This window comes from Barbatula barbatula (genome assembly GCF_947034865.1).
Source record: "Barbatula barbatula genome assembly, chromosome: 18".
Classification (NCBI taxonomy): Eukaryota; Metazoa; Chordata; class Actinopteri; order Cypriniformes; family Nemacheilidae; genus Barbatula; species Barbatula barbatula.
The window spans coordinates 14,129,434-14,137,460 of record NC_136781.1 but is presented as its reverse complement, the minus strand read 5'-3'; the positions used below and the strand labels follow the sequence as shown (position 1 = coordinate 14,137,460).

Here is an 8,027-nt window from a genome sequence, read left to right as displayed (position 1 = left end):
TAAAGAGAGAAACATAAACTAAGTTAAAGGTTTTCAGTATGCTTTACCCACATAGATATAACACATTTTTACTTTTGGGTTAATTTTTTTTTTAGATTAGATAATTATATAGTTGTACTAAATCAGTGAGGAAACTGCAGTTAATTATTATAATAATCGATCTTTTAGACAAATAAACAGCATCGAATCAAAGCATCAACAAAATAATCTACAGGTCAAGTTGGTCCCTGCAGAGATCTGGACAATAATACACCAATTGGAAATTCATATTAAAAGGTAAGATGTTGTGGTTTTTCTTATTATTATCATTTTCAGTAGTAGTTGTAACAGCAGTAGCCAGTAGATGGACCAGCAGATCTATTTTGCTGTTCATCTTGTTTTTTACTACCGTTGTTCAAATAAATGCGTCATCTGCAGCTCATGTAGCACTTTTTTTGTGTGAATGGTAACAATGCTCACATTTCATGAATGGTAAAATACTGTTGTCTTTATCCTATATCTTGCCGTCTGCTTGGAACCAAGCTGGGTCTGCTTTTTGAGGAGCCCTGCCTTTAAGGCATATTCCAGGAATTCTGCGTTTAAAGTTTCTCACTCTTACAGCATTTCTGACATTATGGTGATTACTACAGACAGACAGAAACAGTCAAGTTTAGAACAGTAACAGTAACAGTAACAGTTCGACATTTTGATCAATTTAAATGTATTTGTTATGTATATTGTGCCAGGTGACTATAAAGAACAAGCCTGTGCAATAAAGGAAAATACTGGGATGTTGCATGCTAAAAGCTCATTTATTGGCTCATATGTATGAGAATGTGTCATTCATTTTGCATTACAGGAAGTAATGTCTTTTTTTAATTGCTTTTTGTAACGTTACATACAATACCAGAAAGTACAGTGCAGGACACAAAGTTTGTTTTAATATCTGAAATTTCCTGATAACTGTAGGTTCCATCGACCGCGGCTGTGCGTACGTCATTATTTTTGTAGACTCTAGTGAGATCAGCAGTAAATGGGACAGTGCTTACAAAGACAGTGCTACTTATTACTAAGTTACAAGAACAGCGAGGTGGGATATCTAATTCCTGAGTGTACTGGTATCCAGTTTTCTTAATCTTTGAACTACTTTCAGTTTCAGTCTCAGTGTAATCTAATTTTCCACTAGCCTCAATCACTTCCTTAAAACCAAGTGACCCTCCAATTAGTAAAGTGTTACCAGTTTGAAAGGAAGCTGTCTCTTCAGCGGCATTGTCTATCTTCACCTGCTGTTTCATTGAATTGCAGTTGTTGTTAACTACTGTGAAATTCCTAAAAATGGAAGGTCTTTTGTTCCTCTGGGCTGATTCAGTGAACTGAACATTTGTCAAGTACTCTTGTGTAATGTTTTGAAAGTTTATGGTCAGTACTTCTAAGCTTTTTAAGTCATTGGAAATAATTTTTGTAGGTACAAAAGATTTATCTTTTGCTGTTATATAACCTAACCCTTGGTTATTTCTAGCAATAATGTATCCATCACAAGTCTCAACTGGAAAAGGTGGAATAACTGTGAAATTTATAAATTTGCTTTTTAGTGGCTTCCATTCTAGATTCTCAATGTTATTCGGATTTACAAGAAACTGAATATTTTCATATTTTGTGTCAGTGAACAAAGGTTTACAGTTATTGTCTCTTGTAATGTAATACTTCTTGTATACGTCATCGTTTTTCTTTTCTTTAATGGAAACAGAAACTAAATTATCTTGATTCTCTTGATATTCTCCCCATTTCATGTTGCTGCTGAACTGAGTTTAGCTGTTGTCCTTATTTTTCTGCCGTTTAAAAAATCTCAAAATTCCTCTTCGATGAAGTTGATGATGAGAATACTCTGCAAGGAAAAATATATTGATTTATTAACTATTCTTTCTTTCTACCACATCTGTATGAATTCATCAATGCTGTTGGTTAGTTCTATAGCAACACCAGCTGAACACATATTGTGTCACTTAATATATTGACTTTGAGCCAAAAATGTATCGATCAACATCAGTTACTTGTACACAGGAGTACAGCCAGAGACAGAACATTTTTACAAATCCATTTACAGAAATACCATTTGAACAGTTGCAGAAGCCCATTTATCCGTCCCAAAATTACTGTACTCCTGTGCCCAAGTCCCTGTTGTTGGATGATGAGTTTTCGGCCCCAAGTCTGCATTTAAAGTCACACCAAATGTGTTCAGCTGAATTTCGGACTTGGCTTTAAGCAGACCAGTCACAATGACTCAATAATTTCTATCTGAACCTTATTCACAGCGGCGTTGTCATTTTGGAATAGGAAAGGTTTCCTCCGAAGTTGCTGCCATAAAAGTAGAAGCACACCAATTCCCTTGAGTTTCATTATATGCGACAGCATTAAGTGACTAAAGTTTTCTATCCTATACATTAGAAGGGTGTGTCCTAATACTTTTGTCCATATAGTGCATACACACACAACCATACATACATTCCAAATTTCTAGATATACATACACAGTTAAAGTTGCAGAATTAAAGAAGACACAGAAACAGAAACAAACATATGAGCATACCAGCTGTTTCATTCTTAGAATCATCTGATTGAATGGATTTGCTGGAACCTCCCACAGCTTGTTGTAGACTGATCAGAAGCAGAGCAAAGATGACTATTTTTAGACCCATCATCGATCACTGTCCGTCCCTTTATCTGTAAAATTACGCAGAAATATCAGCCCTGATGCATACACATTAAAAAATCAACAACATAAGACTGCACTAATTTGGAATCCAAAGTCATTCCATTATAGACTATAAAAATGTTGCATGACATTACCAATTTTAGAAACTCCTGAGAGAAAACAAACCTGACAAAGTTTGTTTGAGTTCACATGTCAAATATTGGACCATTTCTTACCTGGGAATGTTCTCCTGTGAGTTGCTGGAAATAAGGAACTTCACAAGCAATCTTCACTGGTCCCTGTACACTGCTCTTTATTTATATGCATTTACATGCCAGCACAATGCAAATGCAGGTGTCCACATCACCAACTTTATGAGAGAGGTCATTGTCTGGATGTTTTTATCTATGTCTTGTGAAAGCAATGTGCTTAGTGTGTGTTAAAAACTTTCTAGAAATACCAATGCCTAGTTTCATTCTTTGGTCACAAATCACTAATCATAATCATGTTCCAAACCTATATGACTTTGTTCATTTTCAAAACAGATATTTTTAAAGAAATATGAGAGATTTCTGGCCTGCAGTTCATAAAGAAATTGTGAAAGTTACCCCCCGGAAAGTATTCCATATGAAGTGTGGGAGAAGCAGTTTGCAGCACAAGTCAACAGAAGCACATAAGTGTAGTTGATTAATCTTGTGTTATTGAGTTTAATGCAGTGGGATTGTGTTTGTTCTTGCCTAGTCTCGTGCTGGTTTGCTTGTTATTGTGAGATATTGTAAGGCATGTCATGCTGCCTTCAATTGCGTGATTCAGATGGGTATATACGTTTGATTCACATTGCAGCAGCGCTTGCGGGAGCTTGATCGTGTGATGAACGAAGAGCGTAAAGACAATCTACTCTACCTGCATGACTCCGCTGAGCAAGGACACCGACAAGGCACTTGATTTTTGCACTTCAGCATTAACTTTTTGAATTTCTATTTATTTTCTTGTTATTAGTCTTATATATTCCTTATTCTCCTCTTTTGACTGTGTTTTCAAATCCCTACTCTCACTACAACTCATAAATCTCCTGTATCATGTAGAAGGCAACGCAATGCTAATAATCTTCACACCCTTTTAGAATCCACAATTTCCTCAATTACATTTCCCATATGTTTATGGGTCAGCCAATCTGCTGTAAAGAAAGCAGATTTCCTCACAGCTATTGCTTAACATTCTGGTCTTTCTCTTTTACTCAAACCTGGATCAAGCCAGAGGACAATGCCACAACGGCTGTCCTCTCCAATAACTACACTTTCTCCCACAGCCCACATATATCAGGGAGGGGTGGAACTGCATCAGTTCTGTCACTCTTTCAAAAAAATAAATAAAAACGTAGCTCTGTATACTGTGGTAGGCTATATGAGAGCAGTTTGTTTGCACTTATGCTTTGTTGTCCTTATGTTGTTCCAAATGCCTCTGTTATTGATATCGTGCCCTACACTTGTTTCCTCTTGATTTGATCCCTTATATAATGCCCATGTGTTCTCTGTCTTGTGCTGGTTCATTTCGTTTCATGTAGTGAACGGTTCTTTAATGTCATACACCGATAGATTGTGTGTTCTTGTGGACTTGTGAAACGTCATCTGTTGCAGCCTAAGTACTGTTCCATCCTAATGCGCTAACGTTGTGCATGTATGCTTGCCTAAAATCCACGGGATGCACACCTGCATATCTCAGCAGAATTACGTGGATTTAAGCACTTGACATTGACAAGCTATAACGTTACACTCACAACGTGAGAGCATAGCTAGTATGCTGTGACAGATTTCTCAGACTAAGGACTTGATTTGAGATGTTAAAAACGGAACTAACCGCAGTGTTCGCCCCTGTTCAGTAGCAAAACAAACAGCTTGCCACAGCTAAACATATTAACGCACATAATGTATTAACAATACAGTACATACAGCTAAACTCCAAGTGCCCATTTACCAAATAACACATAAATTTAGAGTAAGCTTAAAGCGGCCATAATCAGACAGTTTCTAATCAGACATTCTTTCTCAGTAAGAGATTGTCTTTGCAATGTTAAAGCTTATTTCCCATTTGAAAAGTGTTCGCTGAAAATCATCGCTGTAGAACTGCCACTTTACTAAATATTGAAAAGAACACTTGATCTGTACCATTTTAGGACTTTTTTGCAAACAAACATGAAGGCTGACCAATAGAAAAAAATAAGAAATCTAAAATGGAGTAGCACGGTTTCATTCCGAAGGTCGCAAAATGTAAAGTGTTAAGATAGATGATAGCGTTCTTTGTAAATGAAGTTTAATGGCTGCAGATCAATGGCTGCAGATCAAAACACATATTAATATATAAAGTATAATAAACAGGCTGAAGGGAAATTAAAACAAAAGTTCTGAACTAACAGAATAATCGTGATTATTAATCGTGATTAAAAATTTTAGCAAAATAATCGAGATTGTCATTTTTCCTATAATCGTGCAGCCCTGGGTTCAGGGCAAGTGTTAAATGCCCCCTCATTTGTAAGTCACTTTGCAAAAAAAGTGTAATGTAACAACAGTAAACAAGCCTGTTACATGTTTGTTCTGAATGTTGCTTTGGATAAAAGTGTGTAAAGTAAATGATTACAAACTGAACTGTATAAAACTTCAATCCCATTACTGAATTGTCCCATGAAAAATCATCTTGGACAACAATAACTGGTTTAGTTATATAAGCTTATTATTCATTTAAAAAGCCAAAAAGGGTGACGGTTTTCCACGGGTTAAGCAGTCAAGCAAACAGTATAAAACATTCTTCATTAAAAATGCAACGTGCGAAAACCATTATGTATCTGACCTTTACTATTGCAAACCTTCACAATAACCAAGAACCACAACTGCCTTATCATGCAGTAACGGCAAATTCACAACTTCCAAAACCATCGGTATATTACAATCTGTCTGTTCATCCACTTTTAATGTAAAACTCAAAGTCACTCCTTTTGAAGAGTTTTAAAAATAGACGCACATCTTATATTAACACATTAAATTACACCATCCGAAGATCTATTGTGTGCGGTAAGTCATAAAATGTAAAGAAAATCTTAAGATGAATGCAGTCATCTAGAGCTTGGGGGCTTTTAGTATTAGCACACACACAGACCTCTGAACAAACGCACACACATACAGTACACACCTTTCTTTGGAAGAGAGAAGAGACAGCATGCTTCATTGATTACCTTATCTGCTGAATGTCAAAGGGGAAGATTAAGGCATTCATTTCCATATACAGAAGGTGGTCATTTACATTTACATTTACATGTAGTCATTCAGCAGACGCTTTTATCCAAAGCGACTTACAAAGAATTCAGGGAGCAATGAGCGATATGTTATAAAAGAGCAATAGTACACTTGTTGCTAATACAAAGTTACTAGTTTGAACAAAAGCTAGACCAATACCTGTTGAGAGTTCTTTATTTTAATTTCATTTGTCTGTCAATTATTCACAGAAGAGATGGGTTTTTACCCTCCTGTTAACCTCAAATCTGATAACATATTTTACCTACTCTGGTCAATTTGATCCTACAGAATGGGACTTTTTTCTGAAAGGTTTGTGTCAGGTAATATATATAGTTGGTGAGTCCTTAAAAAGACCTTTAAATAAACCCACAACACCTCACCGCCCCACTCCGCACCCCTTGAACATCCAAAATACCTATTGCACGAGTATGGACCAATATGCTAATCACCATAAAATCTCACTTATTATATATAATTTATATATAAAGTACTGTCTATAAATGATAAATAATATACAAATTTAACACTAAATGTAGGGGCCTGGATTATAAAGAAAGGGTCATCGCTGGACCCACTTCATCCCGTATTGCTGCAAGTTTGTCACGCTCTCGTCGGCCCTGTCTTGTTTCTTTGTCATCAAAGCGTATAACACGGGAGAAAGCATGAAATATCTTTAGAGACATTGTGGCTGGAAATATTGACCTTCCAGTGTCAGCGTTCCCAAGGCTTGCTGTTGATTCTCCTTTTGACTTGTACACTCCTGCCAAAATGAGCAACCCAATGTAGGCTTGCAAGTCAGTCACATCAAAGTCCTTCCAGCTGTCCCCATACACCTTCCTTCCCTCTAAGTTTCTCATTTCAAGTATATCCCTTTCAATTGATGGTGTAATGAACAGCTCAAATGCTGATTTTATATCTTGTGGCTGACAGCATATCTGGTGGGCCCTGGAACCATTTTGATGACATTACGTTCATTGAAGGTAATGTGTCTACAGGTGGTTGAGAGACAACTGGAGGGTCAACACTAGGAATCTCATATGGCCTCTAAGAAGGATGCCTCATAATCAGGGTTCTCCTCAACATTATCATCTACCTCAGACACATTCTCCTCTATGTCACTTTCATTTTCAAAAACCTGTGACAAAACATCATTGACAGAATACCTTTTCTTAGAGGCCATATTTGAATTGAGAGCATCAAGAGAGCTTCCACAGAGTACAAAAACCAATGGTTTAGAAGTCTTCTGTTCAAGCTTTTATATATTTTCCCCTCCCTCATGCCACAGGAAATGTAAAAGTCCTCGCAATAATTTAGTTTTTCACTCACCCATGGCACGGGAAATATCAAAGTTCTCGCGAAAATTCAGATTCCCCCTACCCCCATGTCATGTGAAAAATCAGTGGTCCTCGCAATACTATGTTACGTTAGATTTTTGAATATTATAAAGAAAATATAAAATTATATAGGGAATATTATGAAATTATAGCATGTTACAGTGACCACAATATAACCAAAAGCATACTGTGTGTGAAAGTTTTTAATTTAGTTTGTTTTATACAGCTATTAGAACCTGGGGTCAAATTGACCCCATGGAACGCTGATGATACAAAATGTGTATAGGACATTGAAAAAGTTACATCATATTAGTTTTGGGTTTACTGAATTGTCCTCATTAAATGAAGAAAAGTCATTCATTCTGAAGCAAAAAAATTATGTCAACTATGTTGTTTACAGACGTTAAACATTGAATGGGGTCAAATTATTGGTTTTTTGAAGGTTGTGAGAGGTTGACCGGACCGCGTTAGGAAGAATGTTCCACCAGTAATGAGGTGTGAAGGAGAATTAGTGGGAAAGAGATTTAATGCCCTTATGAGAAGGCATTACAAGGCGCCGCTGGTTTGCTGAACGCAGGGTTCTTATTGGGGTGTAGGAGGGTGTGAAAGTGTGCAGATCCAGAGATAGTCCTGTAGGCAAACATCAGTGACTTGAATCTGATACCGGCTTCAACCGGTAGCCAGTGGAGAGAGATGAGCCCTTTGGTAGATGACACGTTTTCCTCTCCCTGCAAAA

At 36.8% G+C, this 8,027-nt stretch overlaps 1 long non-coding RNA gene across 1 annotated transcript; it reads right to left on the bottom strand.

Annotated features, from left to right (window-relative positions):
* Positions 1-774: 774 nt before the first annotated feature.
* On the bottom strand, positions 775-2,961 carry LOC306908033. The gene is made up of 3 exons (XR_013787969.1): positions 2,907-2,961; positions 2,566-2,699; positions 775-1,864 (listed from the first exon to the last, which is right to left on the bottom strand). It is a non-coding gene; the product is annotated as an uncharacterized lncRNA (long non-coding RNA).
* Between the last annotated feature and the right edge of the window lie 5,066 nt (positions 2,962-8,027).